This window comes from Sapajus apella, unplaced genomic scaffold (genome assembly GCF_009761245.1).
Source record: "Sapajus apella isolate SASKATOON/1434 unplaced genomic scaffold, GSC_monkey_1.0 scaffold2, whole genome shotgun sequence".
Classification (NCBI taxonomy): Eukaryota; Metazoa; Chordata; class Mammalia; order Primates; family Cebidae; genus Sapajus; species Sapajus apella.
The window spans coordinates 28,798,015-28,818,229 of record NW_022436942.1 but is presented as its reverse complement, the minus strand read 5'-3'; the positions used below and the strand labels follow the sequence as shown (position 1 = coordinate 28,818,229).

Here is a 20,215-nt window from a genome sequence, read left to right as displayed (position 1 = left end):
TTTACAGTTCAGTAATGCTTTTTCCAGTGTCTACAATATTACAGCTCAAATCTGTTAATTTTATTACTCGTCAGTATAAATGTTGATACAAGTTTGTTGGGAGGCTGAAACTTGGGGACTAGTTTCCCTAGAGCCTCAGAAGCCAGTCACCATATGGAGTTGAAACTATGTTTTAATGAATTAAAAAAGAAATACTGAACAAAATCAAGCATATATATATATTTTTAAGTCATAGTTTCTTGACTGCCAAACTTAAAAAAAAAAAGTTTAAAAAAGCAAATCTTCTCACATTAAAATTTAGGAAAAAAGAAAGAAGTATTGGGAAATGTATGCTGTTAATGTACATCCAATGTATTAAAAAGTCATCGAAAAAACCCCTGAACTTTGCCAGAGATTTGGGGGTGGGGAGAGAAGTCACAGAATTTCAAGGTTCATGATCACATGTTAGAGCTACATTACAACACACAAGTAGCTGAGGCCTTGAGAGTTGAGCACCTTACCCAAGGAACTTATCTGCTGATTCCTAGCTGAATGATATCATTAAGATATCTTCATTTTGCCCTTCAAATAAGGTAAAATAAAGTTAACTGAATAACATATGGCATGACTCCTGAATTTAAAATAACAAAAAAATACTAAATCCAAAGCAAGTGATTTCAAAACCCAACTGTTTGTACTTTTTAACATAAAGTTCTGATTTATGATGATTCATAAATATTCTAGACATATCAATACAGAAAAAGTCATCAAAAAAGCAAAAACTTTTATAGTGTCTTAAGTTCATTTCTAGGTAATGCCTGGGATGTATTATAAAGTAAAATCATTTTTGCATATTCTTAAACATGAATTATATAGGTTGTTATTTACTTCATGCCCTCAGAACATATACCTAAACACCATGAATTTAAGTGTATACCACTTAACAAAAAAAACATTTTTTTCTGGTCACAATCCACCCCACTTAAATAGATACCATAATCCCTCAGGAAAAAGTTCTTCTGCATTTGATTCTTATACTAAATGTAATGTGAGCTTTCTACTCAAGGGAATAAAAGGAAAAAGTTCACACAAAATCTAAGTCTTCTTTCTTAAATGAGGCTTGTGCAAGTAAGTCTTACAAATTACCTATATTTTTGATTTATGAGAAGCCTGGAAGCAGCAGAGCTAAAAAGGTCCTAAGGCTAGGGGCTGGGTAGGGTAGCTTATACCTGTAATCCCAGCACTTTGGGAGGCCGAGGCAGGCAGATCACAAGGTCAGGAGACTGAGACCATCCTGGCCAACACGGTGAAACCCTTCTCTACTAAAAATACAAAAAATTAGCCGGGCGTGGTGACACGCACCTGTAATCCCAGCTACTCGGGAGGCTGAGGTAGGAGAATCGCTTGAACCTGGGAGGTGGAGATTGCGGTGAGCCAAGATGGCACCATTGCACTCCAGTCTGGACAACAAGCAAAACTTCACCTCAAAAAAAATTAAAGTCCTAAGGCTAGCTCAGAATTACTACCCTGTTATAAAGAATAATTTATGCTATGAAATAACAGTAACAGCCAAAATATTCTCCTCCCCCTTCAAAAAATGAGATGCTCTAACAGGCTCCCATTAAAATAAGGTACAAGAACAAAAAGTACATGAAACCCAAAAGAGAACAGGGAAGGAGGGTATGTATAAAGAGATAAAAGAAGGTTTACAGCAAGAAAGGCAAACCTAAGACACATGTACTGCTGTTTCTCCTCCTTCAAAATTGGTAAGACACAGGTAACAACAGGTGACAGCTCTGTGGAATCTGGCAAAGGCTTCAGAAACTTCTGTTACAAAGCAATGGGAGCTGTCAGATCAAATAAAACACTGTCATCCCTGGTTGAGACTGACTGACCAAAAGCTGCAGAGAAAACTCATTCAGGAGGGAAAGAGTATAGAGAAAAACAGTAACAATAAGAGAAGCAAATATTTACTGAGCTATTTTTTATTTTTAGATTACATACATTGTTCACTTAATACTCAAAACAAACTTCATAAGTACTAACATTGTGCCCATTTTATAATTGGAAGGGAAGAAACGAGATTCACAGAATTTTCAAGAACTAGCCAAAGTCATAAATACAGTAAGAAATGGGAGCCCTAACGTGGTGGACATGAGCAGTTAACTCCTTTGTAATGGATCATAGAATTCAACAACTGACCTAATCCTCTATTCATCCCCATGTAAATCCACCAGTTCAGGGTTTTTTTTAAAACAAAATTTGACTTAAGTAGTAACATGTTTCTAATTGAAACTGTGGAAAATATAACGAATGTACTAAAACTGATATATTTTTATTGCTTTTATGATTAACAGTTTGATGAACACTTTCATCAAAAAGTAAAAGATATAAATCTCTACACATTTTTATTCCATTTATAAAATATTACCAATGGAATTCTGGGTCAAAGAGCATGTACACATTCAGCTGGAAGATTTACTTTTATTATTACTGAAATGACAAAGAGATGATGGCCCCTTTAGGAAAACAACTGTGTCTTATTCTCCCTTGTATCCAAAACATCTAGTACATGAGCAAGTTTTCACTGACTGCTTAATGAATGATGGAGGTTTCCCCTCCCTTAGCATACTGCCTCTGAAGGGAAAATTAAATGCAGCAGGTACCCAAATGAGAAAACAAATCATGCCAAATATCAAATTTATTTATGGGCTGCATAAAACCCTCCTTAGGAAGAAAAAAGCACAAGTACTGGCACTGCCACTCAAAGTATCTTCATACATTTAAAACAGTTTGGATGTCACATAGTATAAAGAATACAGTATTTTAGTAGGTATGTAACACTGGAAGATATTACTTCTCCCAATTTATAATCTAAATGCCACATTGTCCATGGAGACCCTTTCGGAACATGTTCAAAGAGCTTTAAAGTGCTAAATATTTTAAATACTAGCTAGATTTTTCATTTTACTTTGATTTTCATTCACAGGTGCTAATGTTATTACAGCAGGTATCTCATAAAGATGAAAAACAGATTCACTACAAGACAACGTGCAGGGAATTGAGCTAGCACTTTGATGTATTAAAGTTCACCACATTCCATGCTAGGCATTACCATCTCTATTTCACAGGCAAAGAAACAGAAGGTAAAGAAACTTGCTTGTTTCTTTGAACCAAGACATTCTGGCCATACTCCTAATCACTACACAGTATTGACTCCAAGTAACAAGCAAAAGTAAATACAGTTTCTGGCATAGCTTTCAGTGAACATTAGTGATAAGGGGCCCAATGACAATATGCTTGCCAGAAAATCAGTTGTTCAATCAATCCAGATGGATTGTTCATTCATTTAGTAAATAATTATTTATTACCTATCATGGGCCAAGAACTATATCAGAATATGTGAGCATTCTCCAAACCTTGAAAACGGTTTAGGAAAGAAAGAGGCAGATCTTGTAATGTAGATATCTAGTGTACAGAGATAGATGTAATAAGAGATAGAATAAAATGGAGTTATTCACAAGTGTTAAGACACAGAAGGAGTAATTAACTCTGCCTAGGGTACTCAGAGAAGTTACACAGGAGAGGAAACAGCTCAATTGGAATTTGAATAACAGATTTTTAATGTCTCTGACTAAAAGTTTCTCTCTCAAAATCATTCTCCACAGAAGGGTCGGGTTATCACTATGAAAAGTGCTGCAGTCACAGGATATGGCTTAGCACAGCTGGTACCATATGAGTTGTGTCAGGGAGAGAGAGAAGGGTTTAGAGATTGTGACGGATCTGCAGAATCAAACCCCTACCAACACAATAGAAGCCAGTGACAAAGAAGTCCATTTATCAAGCTTAATTTTACAGCTAACATGGCTATTAAAACTGCCTTTGTTTGACATACCTGTAAATTCCTAATAAGTTCTTATAAAAAAAACACACACACACACACAAAAACACCTAAATTTAAAAACAGTAACAAAGGAATGAGGGCAGAGAGGGGAAAGGTGGACCTTCAGGAAAGCATGACTGACTGCTCCTCCTGAAACCTCGCTTTAAGAAGTTAAAGGAGTTTTTAGAAATATAAAGTCCATAAAGGATGAAGAGAAGTAGGAAAGACACAATAGCAAATGAGAGTCATCAAGAACATTTTGGAAGCTAGAAAAGGGAAAGAGTGATAACTAACCTATCAAGACCAAGAAAGTTGAAATCCAAATCTGCCAGGGAGAACCCATCAGGAAGCAAGCTGATAAAGACAGAAAGTAGAATAATGGTTGCCAACAGCTGGGGAGGGGGAAATGGGGAGTTAATGTTTAATGAGTACTGAGTCTCAGTTGGAGATGATAAAAAAAGTTCTGGAGGTGAATAGTGGTGATTATTACACACTAATGTACTTAATACCATGGAACTGTACACTTCAGAATGGTTACAGCAGTAAATTTTGTTATTATATTTTACCACAATTTAACAAAAAAAAGCAGCAGCAAGGTGAATCATGCTGGAAAGATTCAGGTAGTGTAGGCACAGTGAAGACAAAACACAGCATGGGGGTGGAAACCCTATGACTGGTTGTAAATTCTTATAAGTGGCCTCCCCATGAAAACCAATCTTCTCCCTATCCCTGATAAGAGTATGGAGATGCACCTCTGGAGAGAGTGAACAACAGACCCCAATCTTAGGAACACAAGTCACAACTGAAGCAAGACAAAATGCCTTACTGAAAAAGAGAATTAGTTGAAATTCTGCTTGGGATGCAGAAGGCTATCTCCCAGAAGAAAACGGAGCTGACTGATTACTTAAGGTGTCCAATCATATTGAGTTGTTTTAGATTTGTTAAATAATTATAAGTGAATTAATAATAAGAAAAAATATTAAACTGGGATAATTATCTGGGAAAACAAAATATAATTACAGTGAATTTTGTGACTCAGCTGTGAAAAATATTTGCATAGTCTTAATAAACACTAAACTACCCCCAAAGTCTGATATCCTATAAAAAGAAGATGAGAAAAAGGGAATTATGTATAAATGTTGGTGGGCAGTAGAGAGATTAAGATAACTAATCTTCTTCCTTCTTAGATAGAAGTCAGTAGCTACTGTCTAAAATGAAAAACCAACAAAAAGCAGAACTGACTTAGAAAAATGAAGGCAATGGCCGGGCATGGTGGCTCACGCCTGTAATCCTAGCACTTTGGGAGGCCAAGGCGGGTGTATTACCTGAGGTTGGGTGTTCGAGACCAGCCTGACCAACATGGTGAAACCCCATCTCTACTAAAAATACAAAAATTAGCTGGGTGTAGTGGCAGTTGCCTGTAATCCCAGCTACTTGGGAGGCTGTGGCAGGAGAACCGCTTGAACCCAGGAAGTGGATGTTGCAGTGAGCCAAGATCGCACCACTGTACTCCAGCCTGGGCGACAGAGTGAGACTCCATCTCAAAAAAGGTAGAAAAGAAAGAAAAGAAAAGACAAGGAAAAGAAGAAGGAAGGAAGGAAGGAAGGATGAAGGCAAATATCAGAATAACTAAAAGAACTGAAACTGAATGTGTTGTAAAGATTAATAATTGGAGGTAGGATGGGGAACTGCTGCTTTTATAAGCCTTGTAATACAATTTGACTTTTTAAACTACAAGTGTACAAATATCACTTTAATTTTAAAATAAATACAAAATTAATTTGGAAAGGTAACCAGAAGATTTCGTTTCGAAGATCTAAAATTGTCTACACTAAGTATACATTATTTTTTCCAACTATCATTATTAATTTCTGTTAATTCTTAGGACTTCCAGCAATAGTGAGGCCAATTATAATAAATGCCTTTCTTGGAGTACAACTCATTAACTGATACGTCATTCACTAGAAAAATACTTTGGGAATGCAGCAATTCTAAAGCCTATCTGTTTAAAACCACACCTTAAATACTGTATTTCCTTTCTTTCTTTCAAATATGTAAAAATACATATTTGGGTATATTTTATAAAAGCCTATATTATTTGCAACTCTTGGGTCAATTCCAAATTTTGACATTTTGAATGACTAGCATTTGTAAACACCAGTGATAGTAGAGTTATCAAATGATACAAATGGACAAACTGAAAGGTCACCTCATGGAAAAATATACAAAGTAATAAATATGCAAAAAAAAAAAACAGTAAACGATCTTATCTGCAAGAACTGCAGCAACTTGTAACTTTTTTTTTTTTTTTTTGAGACAGAGTTTCACTTTTGTTGTCCAGGCTGGAGTGTAATGGCGCAATCTCAGCTCACTGAAGCCTCCACCTCCAGAGTAGCTGGGATCACAGCCATGCGCCACCACGCCCGACTAATTTTGTATTTTTATTAGAGACAGGATTTCTCCATGTTGATCAGGCTGGTCTTGAGCTCCTGACCTTAGGTGATCTGCCCACCTCGGCCTCCCAAAGTGCTGGGATTACTGGCATGAGCCACGACACAAATTCATCAACTAAACATAATCTAATGAATATACTTCTACACAGTCAAAACCAAGAACCTCATCCAGAAAAAGAAAATGTTTAAAAAGAAAGATTAAAATCAAGAGATTAAAATATCACATTCTACTACATTTTTTAAAAATTAATGAAGTTCTGTTCATATAAAGATAAAAGCTATGCACCTTGGTTTCCTTTCCCAGCAGTACTAATGGACTGTGTTGATCTACAACATAGAGTTGCTCAATTTCATGTGTCAACTATAAAACAAATTTGCAAATAATGAAACAATTAAAAAGAACATTAAAATAATATTTGTCTTATTATTTACATTGCACACCCCTATAACCAGACAGAAATAGCGTCAGAGATACAGCAACCAAAAAAGTTCCCCAGTATTTATCACTGAGTGCCCATTATGCGTGGGAACACGACAGAAAGAAATGCATATGAGACAAGACTCCTGCACTCAAGGAGTTTGAAATTTAGTAATGCAGGAGAGGGGGTAAGAAATATGTTGGAGTAAGGCTGTATCTAAGTGTATTTTTTGTTGCTTATTACAGAATACCTAAAAGTGGGCAATTAATAAGATATGAAATTTATTTCTTACAGTTTTGGACGCAGAGAAGCCAAAGGTCGAGGGGCTGCATCTGGAGAGAGCCTTCTTGGCTTATAGTGTCTCTCTGCAGAGTCCTGAGGCAGCAGAGGGCATCACATGGTGGGGCTGAGCATGCTAGCTCAGGTCACTCTTCCTCTTCTTATAAAGCTACCAGTCCTACTCCCATGATAACCCATTAATCCATTAATCCATTAATCCATGAATGTATTAATCTATTCATAAGGGCAGAGCCCTCATGACCTAACCACTTCTTAAAGGCTTTTCCTCTCAATATTGCCACTTTGGGGATTAAGTTTCAACATGGGTTTTGGAGGAGACAAACATTCAAACCATACCAGGCTGCCAATATTAAGATATTAAAATAATTCATGAACAATACAAAACAGTGAAATGACTAATTAAACTATAAAACTGAAATTTAGAGAAGGGGAAGATAATAGAGGGCTTGAAAGAAGTAGGCACTGAACTGGGCCTAAAAAAGAGTCTTTCAAATGCTATAAAAGAATTTGAAAAGATATGGGATATTAGGGAGAATGAACACTCTCTCTTTAGATTGTGCTATATATTTACATTTTTTATAGTGAAATATTAGAGGGAAATGTATAAAAAAAATCAAAGAAGAATTATCTGAAAGAGAACTACCCAGAAAAGAAAAAATAAAGTTGTATACAGAAGGAAAATTACCCATAACTAAAAAAAAATTATCCGTAACTTTAAAATATATATATATATTATATATATAATGTATATCAATAAATGTTCACATTTAGCCTCATTCCATTATTTGAGAGAGAATAAGAGTAAAAGCATTAAAATCCCACTTCCACAATGAGAAACTGACAAAAAGAGATAAATTGCAGTTGGCAACAGAACTACATAAGGACAGCAGCTGACACGTCCTAATTTCAGTCCTATCCTATAACCCTACAATGCATTATATACTATACTTCATAGTGCTAAAATGAATTGTTTTATACCACATTTGCTTTATTATCAAAGTCAATTTCTTATATCAACCAAAAACACTAGGAAGTGATAGGTAATATTTTAAAAAGATGTCAATTTTTAAGGAAGTATGTTGTAATACACCACAGCCAATGGGTCTCACTTAAGATCATAAAACTTTTAAAACTAGAACCATGGCCTTTTCAGTAAACTTGAGATATGTTACTATCTCAATGCATCCACTAGCCAACAGGACATTTTTTAACAGTTAGAGGAGAGGGTGGTGTTCAGATGGGAGCTAAAGTCATAGTTCCAAGGAACTTACACCAAAAAACATTTTCAGTGTTTTATCTAAATTATTTTGGCTGTAAGCTGTCAGCTACATGAATAGAGACTGAAAATAAAGAAAACATCATAAAATAATCACATTCATGAAATGCACGCGTTATTATGCCATACAGTTATTCATCACAAACTTATTAGCATCCTCAGAAATTACAATCAATACTATCTTTACATCCAAAATAAAATTTCCCTTCTCTAAATTGATAAGATCTTATTAGCTTTCCACACCTATAAATGCCATCAATGTTTACTGGTGTCCACCAAACTAGATTAATACTCACTACAAACTGAAAAGCACTCATTAGTCCAGCATCTATCACTCATGGTCCCTTACAGTCTCACTTTCTTCTCTTTCCCCACACCAAGAACAGAAGATTCTTAAGCTCTTCCACTACATTCCCACCTGAAACATCCCTGGTAACAGTCAAGTGCTCCCTCCCACTTTCACAGGGATCCACTATAGAATTAACTGACCCCATTTACTTAGCAAACTAAAGGATGTAACTCAGTTTCCTACCTATATTTTTATGTGTCCACATGTGATTAGGAGGAGCAGGGCATAGGAGTTTTGAATGGAGGCACAAATGAGCCAAAGACAACCTTCTACCCTCTAAAATAGCTGTAGCATAATACAAAAAGCAAACATGGAGCAGATGACCAGGGTCTTAATCCCAGCTCTGCCACTTTACGTAGAGTTGAGTGATCTTCACTTAGCATCTCAACTTGTCAGGTTCAGCCTCCAAAGGTGTATATCCAGGAAAGTACTTTAACTAAGCAGAGTCTCTGATGATGAAAAAGAAAAAGAAGAGGAAGTGGAGGAGGAGGAGGAAGCAGTACTAGTACTAATAGTAGTACAAGTAGTAGAGGTGATGGTAGTGATGATGGCAGTGAGGGTAGTAACAATAAGGCTACAACACAGAGGCTCTTGTGATTCTGGTAAATGACCAAGGAAAAAATATGAATTGTTCTATAAACTGTAATTTTAAATCATATTTAACTGACACTTGTATGGTACTCACCGTGTGTGCCAACAACTGTCCTAAGCACTTTACAGTTTGTTTACTCATCATAACCACCTTATGATACAGTTATCAATATTATCCCCATTTTACAGATGAAGAAACTGAGTCACAGATTCAGTTACTTACCCAAGTCCCACAGCTAAGTGGTAGAGCCAGGATTCAAATCCAGGAGCCTGACTCCAAAATCTATTCTCTTAATTACTCCACAAAGCAGTCATGTAGTTATGGATGGATAATTATTTTTACTTACATTTACATAGGTTACGTGATTTTTAGTACATATCATCCTGATTATGTCTTAGTTTAACACTTAAAATTATATTATATGAACCTGTCAACAAAAAAACAATTATAATGGATATCAAGAGCATATCAGAAGCTCAGATCAGTGTTTCAACCAATCATATTCAGAAAATCAATAATGAATAGTAACATTCACTGAAGTATTTCATTGACCATTCAGGAATTTATTATTTTTTACTCTCTAAAAAATAATATCAGTGTATCAGTTCATACATACACACAAAAACACATGAAATACTGTATATTAAATTATTAGTCAGCTTCAATGACCACGTATCAGGCTAGTTAAATATATGACCAATCGTATATATCCTAATGGCCAGTTAGACACCTTTGAACTTTAGTTACATTTCAGCGATAACTATAAAAACAGTCTATACACACTTCCACAGCTTACCAAAAGTTAAATTATACAATTTAATTGCTGTCACCATGAAGTTTTATCTAATGCCGGATTATAGTCTTAACATTAAATTTTTCTAGTTGATAAAATACACGTAATAATTAATAGCATTAATATTTTAAAATATTTTTCCTAAAGAATACGGATCAGTCAGATGATGAAAGAAAAGGGAAGGAAAAAAAAGAGAATACTTCCCAAATTTATCAGCATAACTGTATTCTAAAATACTGGATAAACTCAAGAGACTACTAAAAGTAATTAATAGTTTTATGAAGGATCCAGGGTCAAACCAATTCAAGTGTTACAGAACCCAATTAAAACAAAATTAAATATAGTCTTTGGGGATACAGGACAAAAAACAAAACAAAACAAAACAAAACCCTACCAGACTTCCGGAACTCTTATTAACATTAAGACAATAAACTACATTTTGAAACAATTCCCAGAAGTGTTAATGCTCAAAGTGACTCTTCCCCATGAAAAGAAATTTATGCACGTCTTGCAAGCCAACTCAAATAGTCTTTGGGTAAAAATAAAAAACATCTGAAGACAACTTTACTGTCTCATAATTTTTTAAAGCACTAGGAGAAATTTTTAGGTTAGTAGAAAAACATTAAAGAAAACACGAAAATAAAATTAAGATAAGAAAAACTAATGAAACACTTCTGGAACAAGACATAGTGATTGGGGGTAGATTCCAACTAACCAAAGGTGAAAATAACAGAAAAAACATAAGGAACTAATGTGCAGAAACATTCTTGGAATCTGCATTGGAAATTAGTCATACAAAGTAATCATCACAAAATGAGGTCCAATATACTGGTTAAAAGCATAAAGAGTTTTTATGATATTTTTCCCATGCAAACTCAACGTAGACTTTTCCTCCACTACAAATACATAAAAGGTTTGTGTTGGTGCAATTTACTATGTCTTTTCTCAGACCTAGGATATTTTTGTATCCAATCTCAAATTCCAAGTAAGATGCTAACTGTACTCAAAATGTCGAGTTATTGGCAGAAACATAGTTCCATGTCTAATAGAACTTTTATGCCGTACTACAAGACTTTTAAGTGACATTCTTTTTTAGATGCAAGACCACCTATATAGTTAAAATAATAAAACTTGTAGAACACATTGTTTGATGATGTAATAAATCAAAAATTTTCCCTAGTATGAGAATACCACCTTAGTGCTTATTTACTCTATTGTTAGATTCTTATTATGTATTCCCTTTATTTTATGGAATTAGTATTTTAAGGTTAGCTATACAGTGAATCCTACTATCCCACCACCGTAAAAGCAGAGAAATGTTCCACAGAACTATATTACCAAACCATTAAGCCAAAAGTTGACAACTACAGAATAAAATTCACACTTCCTTTGCCTCCGTTTCCTCATTTGGTGATATTCAGTTTTTAGAAACGGAAACTGGAGAAATGAGAAAAGGAAATGGAAATTAGAAGAGGCCAGGCACAGTGGCTCACACCTGTTAACCTAGCACTTTGGGAGGCCAAGGTGGGAGGATTGCTGGAGGCTAGAAGTTTGAACCAGCTGAAGCAATATACTGAGACTCCATCTCTACAAATACAATACAATACAATACAATACAATACAATACAATACAATACAATACAATACAATACAATACAAAACAAATTAGGCTAGCATGGTGGCATGCACCTTTAGTCAGTCCCTGCAACTAAGGGAGGCTGAGGTGGGAAGATCGCTTAAGCCTCGGGGTTTGAGGCTGCACTAAGCTGTGATCACACCACTGTACTTCATCCTAGGTGACACAGTGAAACACTGTCTCTGGGAGATTAGATTTCTACCATCAGATGCACAACTGTAAGTAACTTAAAAAGTAGGGAACTGGAAACAGTTGTCCATTTATTTCCATCAGGTTGTAATTCTACCTTGAGGAAGAAGGAAATGTTATTTGTGTTTCTAAAGTTATAATGCACATTTTATGCTTATAGCATACATTAAGTAAAAAGAACATTACATTATGATAATCTATGAGAAAAAATATATTTATAATGGGATGCAACTGTTAACACAGCAGACTTAGGTTATTTTCCCTCTATAATGTATACAAATGTTCCTTGACTTATGATAGGATTACATCCCAATAAAGTTATTTTGGCGTCAAAAAATCAAAGGCAGAACCATCGTAAATTAGGGATCATCTGCACTTTGTTTTATTTGGTCTTCTTAAATAAATTCTCATTTCAGTCTCCCAGTTCTATGCTTTAAATTTCCTTAAAAACTTATAAATTTATTATTGTATTTCATTTTAGTTAGTTTTTTAGATGGAGTCTTACTCTGTCACACAGGCTGGAGTATACTGGCATGATCTCGGCTCACTGCAACAACCACCACCTGGGTTCAAGCAATTCTCCTGCCTCAGCCTCCTAAGTAGCTGGGACTACAAGCACATGCCACCACACTGCAGTCGTTTCTCTCATATTTATAATTACCAGACTGTATCTATTAATTTGTTTGCTGCTTGTCTGACTCATCAGAATAAAAGCTCCATCAGAACAGAGGTATGACTCCTGTTCCCTCCTGAATACTTAGCACCTTAAAAACTGTCTGGTATATAGGCATGCAATAAATATTTTGTATTTTTAGTACAGACGGGGTTTCACCATGTTAGACAGGCTGGTCTCAAACTCCTGACCTCAAGATATGCCCACCTCGGCCCCACAAAGTGCTGGGATTACAAGCATGAGCCACCGAGCCCGGCCGAATTTTAAAAATATGTGAAAGCAATTTAATACTAATTTTCATTTGGGGTTTAAAAAATAAAACCACTGGTGTTCTCGTTTCTATAAAATGGCTAAACTCTGCACCCCAGGGGTGATGTGGGGCATAAGAACCTGCCCTTCCACTCTGCTTTCTTCCCCTGAGCCATCATTCCCCATTTCACTCCTAGCACTGACAAGGTAAATGTAAAGACACTGTTCCACAACTTTAGCCAGTTCCTACCAACTACTGCCCAAACCCCTTCAACATCCCAAAAGAATCTCCATTACCATCATGTAGAAGCTCGTGGTCTCTGGTGACAGGTAGATGTGCAAAGGAGAGCTACTATTACCCCCTCTTCACACACAAGAGGCGACTCCAACCCTTACTGGCAGCCATGGATTGTGGACTGTCAGTAGTAGGTAGAATTCTAAGATCCAAAATCCCTGCTCCATGGTGTATATACCCTGCAAAATCTCTGGGACTATGAATACAATGGGATTTTACTCTCATGATCATGTGGATTTTACTCTTATGATTATGTTAATTTTAAGAAAATGGGATTATCCACCTGGATAATCCTGAACTAGCCTCAAAAATCTTTCAAAGGTGGGTCTGGAAGAGAGAAGTCAGAGAGATTGGTGGGTGAGAGATTAGACAAAAAGTATATTCTCCATAGCTGGTTTTCAAAAATCTGGCGGGGTGGAGGGGAGGAGCGGGAATATGGCAGAGAATAAAGGCAGCATCTATAAGCTAAGAGTGGCTCCCAGATGTCAGCCAAAGAAGAAACCAAACGTCAGTCCTACAGCTGCAAGGAACTGAGTACTGCCAATAATCTGAATGAGCTTAGAAGTATATTCTTTGCCAGGGCCTATAGACAAGAAATCATCCCAGCTGACACCTTGATTTCAGCCTTTTAATAATATCCTGAGCAGAGAATCTAGTCACACCGTATCCGGATTTTTGATGTATAGAACTGTGAGCTAATAAATGGGTGCCACTGAATTTACAGTAATTTGTTATGTAGCAAAATTAATAAGGAACTCCTTGGAGGGAAAGGTTGTAGGCTGCTGCTGCTACTGTAGTCGGTAGATTTCCTTCTAGCTTCAGCAACACCGCCAATAGGAAGACCAGAGGCAGACTATAAATTTGCCTGGAAACTAAAGAAAGGTCACCATAATGGTGTATATACCTTTGAAACCACACTGCATTCATTTCCTCATATTTATAAATACCAGACTGTATGTATTAATTTGTTTGCTGTTCGTCTCATTCATCATAATGAAAGCTCCATAAGAACAGAGATTGTTTCCTGGTCTCTGCAGACTACTTAGCACCTTAAAGAATGTCTGGCACATAGGCATGCAATAAATATTTGCTGGATAAATTGTCATCAACCAAAAATCACAGTGGCTAGGCATGGGGCTCACACCTATAATCCCAGCACTTTGGGAGGCTGAGGTGGAAAGACTGCTTGAGCCTAGGAGTTTGACCCCAGCCTGGGCAACACAGTGAGACCCCACCTCTATAATAAAACAAATTAAAAATTAAAAATAATCATAGTAAACTGTGTTATATATAAGATTTTTTCAAGTCACTATATTATCAACTGGAAAAGCTGCATCCAACTAAGTCCATTCTAATAAATGATGTCCCTTTAATACAAAAGACAGGTATTTCTCCATACAGTTGTTTCATACATGCTTCCACAGATGTCTACACTAACACTATCCAGTAAAAAATGCTTGTAACCTGGAAAATATATCAACAACAATAGAACGGTGTTTTAATAAACAATATGATAATGGAATCTCAATATCAACTGATTAAGATGGGGAATTTACTTTCGGGTGATACAGCCAATTCATCACCTCTTTCCACACAACCCTCCAGAATTCAAGAATCCTGATATGCTTGAAGAAACTGAGAACCAGAAAAATCTCCAGATAAGCAGCAGAGCATATTTCTACAGTGACTCACATTTACATCTAATTTATTTGTTATGCTAAACTGAATGTTGCTCAAAATTAAGTTTAAAAGCCCTCATGTAATGCAAAACAAAACGTTAACAATTATACCTTCTACTAAATATGATTTCAGGCACCTACAAGAGCAGATAACAGCAAGAGATATCTAATTCTCTTTTAATACATCTCTTCTGCTAGAAACAATTACTTCTACTGCTATTCCAAACTTCAACATGGTACATTCCAAAATGATTCACTGGTTAGTTGGGGGGGTCATGAATGTCTTTCTACCCCCACAGAATCACTGTTACAAATGGCGGTTAGGTGCTGTGAGCAATCTGTACTTCAGGTACATTATAGAGCTTTATGGCCTGGCAATTACACTATGTATTTATTTATATCTTGTCTCATTCTTTTAAAGGGGAAGGGTGAGGTTATAATCATCATATGTAGCAATTTAATGATTCTTTTTTTAAGGACGGCAATTCCTAAACAAGTCTTTTTTGAACAGAATAAGTTCATCTTAAATTGGGACCATCTCAATTCAGCTTGAAAAGAAGGCAGGGAAAGCACATACATTCCCTTTAGATATTCTTTAAAATTAATTTTATAATGTAGAGAACAACAAAATATTATTATGCATAATCCACAGAAAAGTAGAATGATTTTATCACTAAAATTCAAAGAACTTCCAAAAATGTGTTCAGAATTAAGGGACAAATTTTCATTTTAAGGATAACAAAAACAAAAGTAAACCATTAATACATTCATTCCTCCCCCATCCACCAAAAGTAAAAGGAACTTCACATCTATGACCAGTGTTGGTTCACACCTTTGCATATGACTCACAAAACTATTTCTCAAAATTATTCTCTATCCCTATTATATATAATCACATTTCCTCAAAGTAGGATCTATAAAGTGGTGGAATTCTTCCTCTTTAGGGACAGTTCATATATAAAAAGATGACAGCCTAATTCACATTTAAGCTTGTATCTACAAATTTCATTTACTCAATTATTATTGTTGAATTAAATAAGCCTGCTAAGGCTCAATCATAAGACCAGAATCATAATCTAAAGAATGTTCTAATAGTTACTATATTTGAAAGCTAAGAATGTATTTTCCTCATTGTTAGGTGCCTTGTCCACATTTTCATTTACTAATTTATATTCTAGATAAAACTTCCTAACACACTGAGGAAGTATTTTATTAATTCCTCTCTATTCCCACTGCCAATTCCTCTTCCTCTGTCACACCTTAGTGTTCCCCACTTTAGGATGTGTGTTCCTCACTTTAGGTAGAACCAATATAATAACCAATCATGTCATGAGAAAGTTAATAGCTTTTTAATTCCTCAAGACTTCTAATTACAAGATCTTAGTCACTTCATTTCATTTGTTATTGTTTTTTGGTTTTTTACTGGGCAGATTTAGGCTGGAGAATTTAGCATGTAACAGCATCTCTCTAAGAGTTAATATCATTATTTTGTTATTTTAATTTTGCCGTTGCCAACTATTCAAAGCAAGTGAACTAGTTTTCCATTTACAGCACCAATATAAAGTTTCTCTTTAAATAAATATATTTAAGTAAAAGAGTCATTTAAAGGTATTAAGGAAATAACTGAATCTTGGAATGGCCCTCAAAAAAACTGAAGTGTCAGAAACACTACTCTGACCAAAACTGTGGCCATTTCTAAACTCAATTTTTTCTCCACATTTTCTGGCTTATTTGACGACCCCAAATTCTCAACTAAGCTCCAGATTCCAACTTGGGATACTGTACCAGCACATCAAATTCAATACCATTTTCTTCTGGATCATCCCCTATTCCCACCATACTCCAACCTCACCACCAAAACCTAGCTAAATTCTCCTATATAACCATTCACACAGTCTAAAAATCTAAAAGCTAAATGTGATTCATCCCTCTCTATTCACTGAATTCCAGAATTTACCAGCTCATTCATTCTACCAATAAACTCATGCATGCAAATAAAATCTTGTTATTTTAGAATGCTGTTTCTTAAAAACCTTTCACACTCCTTGAGAGGAGATACGTAGCCTTATGGACTCTTTCTCCAAAATTGGAGGGGGCAGGGCAGAGGGGAAGACATGAGATAGGACAGATTTGAAAAGGAATGCCCTAAAATATTAACAGGGGTCATTTCTACATGGGTACATGGTAGAAATGAGTAAGTTCCATCCTCTCCATATTTTCCTGTAACTTTGTATGTTTTCTATATTTTTATCAAAAGAAAAAATACATTCCAAAAAGTGGTCCTATGTGGACTTGTGTCTCAATTCCTATTCAAGCATCCTAGTTCAAACTCTCTTTAAATCCTCCTGTCTGTCCTGTAAACTGACCGTTATAAAGGTCACTGTCTAATACATTATACACACAATTGCCTGAATAATACTCCTGAAAAGTTTTTACTAGGTTACACTTCTAGTCAACAATCTTTAATAGTTTCCTATTGCCTGTAATCATAAGAGTTGCCTACTATGCTAGCTCTTGGGCACTTATCTAGCCCCAGTTCTACAATATAACAGCATTTTCATGGTATCTAGAATCAAACTGCTCAAGTAATGTTTCCATCATTTCTCAGCTGTGTCATCCTACAAAAGTAATTTAACCTCCAGATACCTTGGCTATGCATTTGTTAAAAGAGGGCTAATAATTCCTCATAAAGTTGTCATAAACATCAAGTGTGTAATAAAGGACTGGTATATAACAGAAGCTCAATAAACAATAGTGCTATTATTCCTTTATAATCCTACACACAATCTTGGCTCAAGGCTGGTTTGCCCACTGTCACAAATACTCCTGACTTTATGTGCTTGGCTCACAGTGTTCCCCATGCTCTGAATAACTTCTGTCAATCCTCCACTTCCTTAAGCTCCACCAGCTCTCTGAGACATGCACAGACCAGACCTCCCCCACTTCCCATATCCTCTTCAGGGGTGTTCAATCTTTTGGCTTCCCTGGGCCACACTGGAAGAAGAAGAATAGTCCTGGCCACACATAAAATACACTAACAACAGCTAATGAGCTTTAAAAGAAAAAAAGAAACAAACAAAAAAAAAACTTGGGCCAGGCATGGTGGTTCACACCTGTAATCCCAGCACTTTGCAAGGCTATGGCGGGTGGATCACCTGAGGTCGGGAGTTTGAGGCACGCTTGACCAACATGGAGAAACTCCATCTCTAATAAAAATACAAAATTAGCCAGGCGTGGTGGCACATGCCTGCAATCCAAGCTACTCAGTAGGCTGAGGCAGGAAATCGCTTGAAACCGGACTTGGAGGTTGCAGTGAGCCAAGATAGTGCCATTGCACTCCAGCCTGGGCAAGAAGAGACAACCCATAATGGTTTAAGAAAGTTTACAAATTTGTGTTGGGCTGTATTCAAAGCCATTCTGGGCCGCATGGACTGTGTGGTGGACAAGCTTGCTCCACACCTCATGGCCACACCTCATGGCTCTTGTGGCAGGTAGATTAATACTCAACTCATCTCAAAATTTATAGAGTTTAATATTCTCTGTCTCAGCCTCTACTAGACTATTATCAGTCTGAGGATAGTCACTGTGCCTTACACTTCTATCCTTGGATACATTAATTCCTTGTATAGAATAGATCCACAACATAAAATTATTGTTTTGCATATTTTAGTCTTTTATTTCCAACTAGACTGCAATCTACTGTCAGGGCTAACTGTAAAAGCTAACGTGCACATTTAAAAAATCTGAAAAAACAAACAAGGCCTGATGATAGATACTGGTGGAATTATTTTTTTCCTGGAATAACAGTTATACTCTCAAAATCACCTTACCATTTGATACATCTACTAGTGGAACACATCAGACTTACCAGATCAGGTTACTACTCTGCTCAAAACCCTCCAAGGACTTTCTATCTCGCCCAAGTAAAAGAGAAAGTATTTACAATGGCCAGGCCCCTTGTTCTCTCTGCAGTTCCTTGAATACAATAAGAAACAAATTAGCTCAGCTAGAGCTTTTACATGTGCTTTTCCTTCTCTTGAAATATTCTCTCCCAAATACCCACACAGCTCACTCTCCCATGCTCTTCAGGCAACCTCAGGTGACAGCCCTTTCCTTATTATCTGCTATGGTCTGAATGCTGGCATTCCCCTAAAATTTTACGTTAAAACTTAGCACCCAACACGACAGTATTAAGCGGTAAGGCCTTTGGGGAAGTGATTTAGTCAAGACAGCTCTGCTCTCATGAATGGGATTGGTGCCCTTATAAAAGAGGTTGAAGGGAGCTGTCTTGCCCCTTCTACCACATGAGCATACAGCAAGAGGCACTATCAATGAAGCACAAAGTATGCCTTTACCAGGCACTGAATCTACTGGTCACTTGATCTTGAACTTCCCAGCCTCCAGAACTATGAGAAGTAAATCTCTGTTATTTATAAGGTACCCAGTCTAAGGTATTTTGTTATATTAGCCTGAATGAACTAAGACACCATCCAATATAAAAGAGCACTAAGCTTACCCCACATTCCAACCCTTTCACCAGCTCTTTCTTCATAGTACTTATTACCACCGATGAATTAGATATCTGTTTACTGCCTCATTCTAACTACCAGTCTGTAAGCTCCATGAGTGCAGAAATCTTGCTTTGTTTACTGCTATGGCCCCAGTCCCCAGTAGAGACAATAGGGCCCAAGAGTCAATGAAGATTTGTTGTATGGATAAATGAATCTAGATTGAATTAATTGACTCTAAACATTCTATCTTCAATTTTATTTAATATCATCAGTTTTTTATCTTTGCTTCCTCATTTCCTCATTCATAAATTTGGAATAATACCTAAACCTTGCAGGAGTTGTAAGGATTAAGAGACAGAATGTGTTTAAGTGTAACTTAGAATAGCATCCAGGACTCCGAATTGCTCTCTGTTACCTACTGTTATTAATTTCAGCCACTTATATCCAATTATATCCTTAGATATAAATGTATAATTGCTATTTGTTATGCCCTAAACAACGATATTTGTAGGCAAATGATAAAGGCAACTAATTTGGTTTAGAGAAAACCAAAAGTTATGTTAGGCAAAAACCTATGGAGTATAGAGTCTTTCCTAATATAATGATAAAACTACTCATACAACTAGAAGTTAGAATTGTTATACACTATTATTATAAATGAAAGCATTTGGTTTATACATATGATCTGAAGCCTGTAAGAGCTTTACCAAACCCAAATTAGGTTGCTGTTTTGACTTTAGCTGCACACTTCAAAAATATGTAAATATACATAGTTTATCTTTCACAGGCTCCTTTCTATTGCAATGGATTTGTTTGTTGGACTACAAGCTTTAAGTGTAAATCCATGACAATATGTTTTAGAATACTGAGTTCTGACCATTTATAAAAAAAAAAACAAAAAACAACCCACTAAAACTAAAAAGAAAAAATTAGTATTAT

The 20,215-nt window shown here is 36.1% G+C and overlaps 1 protein-coding gene across 3 annotated transcripts in view; it reads right to left on the bottom strand.

Moving 5' to 3' along the window:
- FRS2 (fibroblast growth factor receptor substrate 2) overlaps positions 1-20,215 on the bottom strand; it is a 113,565-nt gene that overhangs the window by 70,138 nt on the left and 23,212 nt on the right. The window contains exon 1 of one of the 3 annotated variants that reach the window (XM_032295310.1): positions 8,970-11,560. The exons of the other annotated variants lie outside the window; for them this stretch is intronic. The gene's annotated coding sequence lies outside the window, so the exon portion shown is untranslated. Of the gene's footprint in view, positions 1-8,969; positions 11,561-20,215 lie in introns of those variants that run through there. 3 annotated transcript variants of the gene reach the window in all.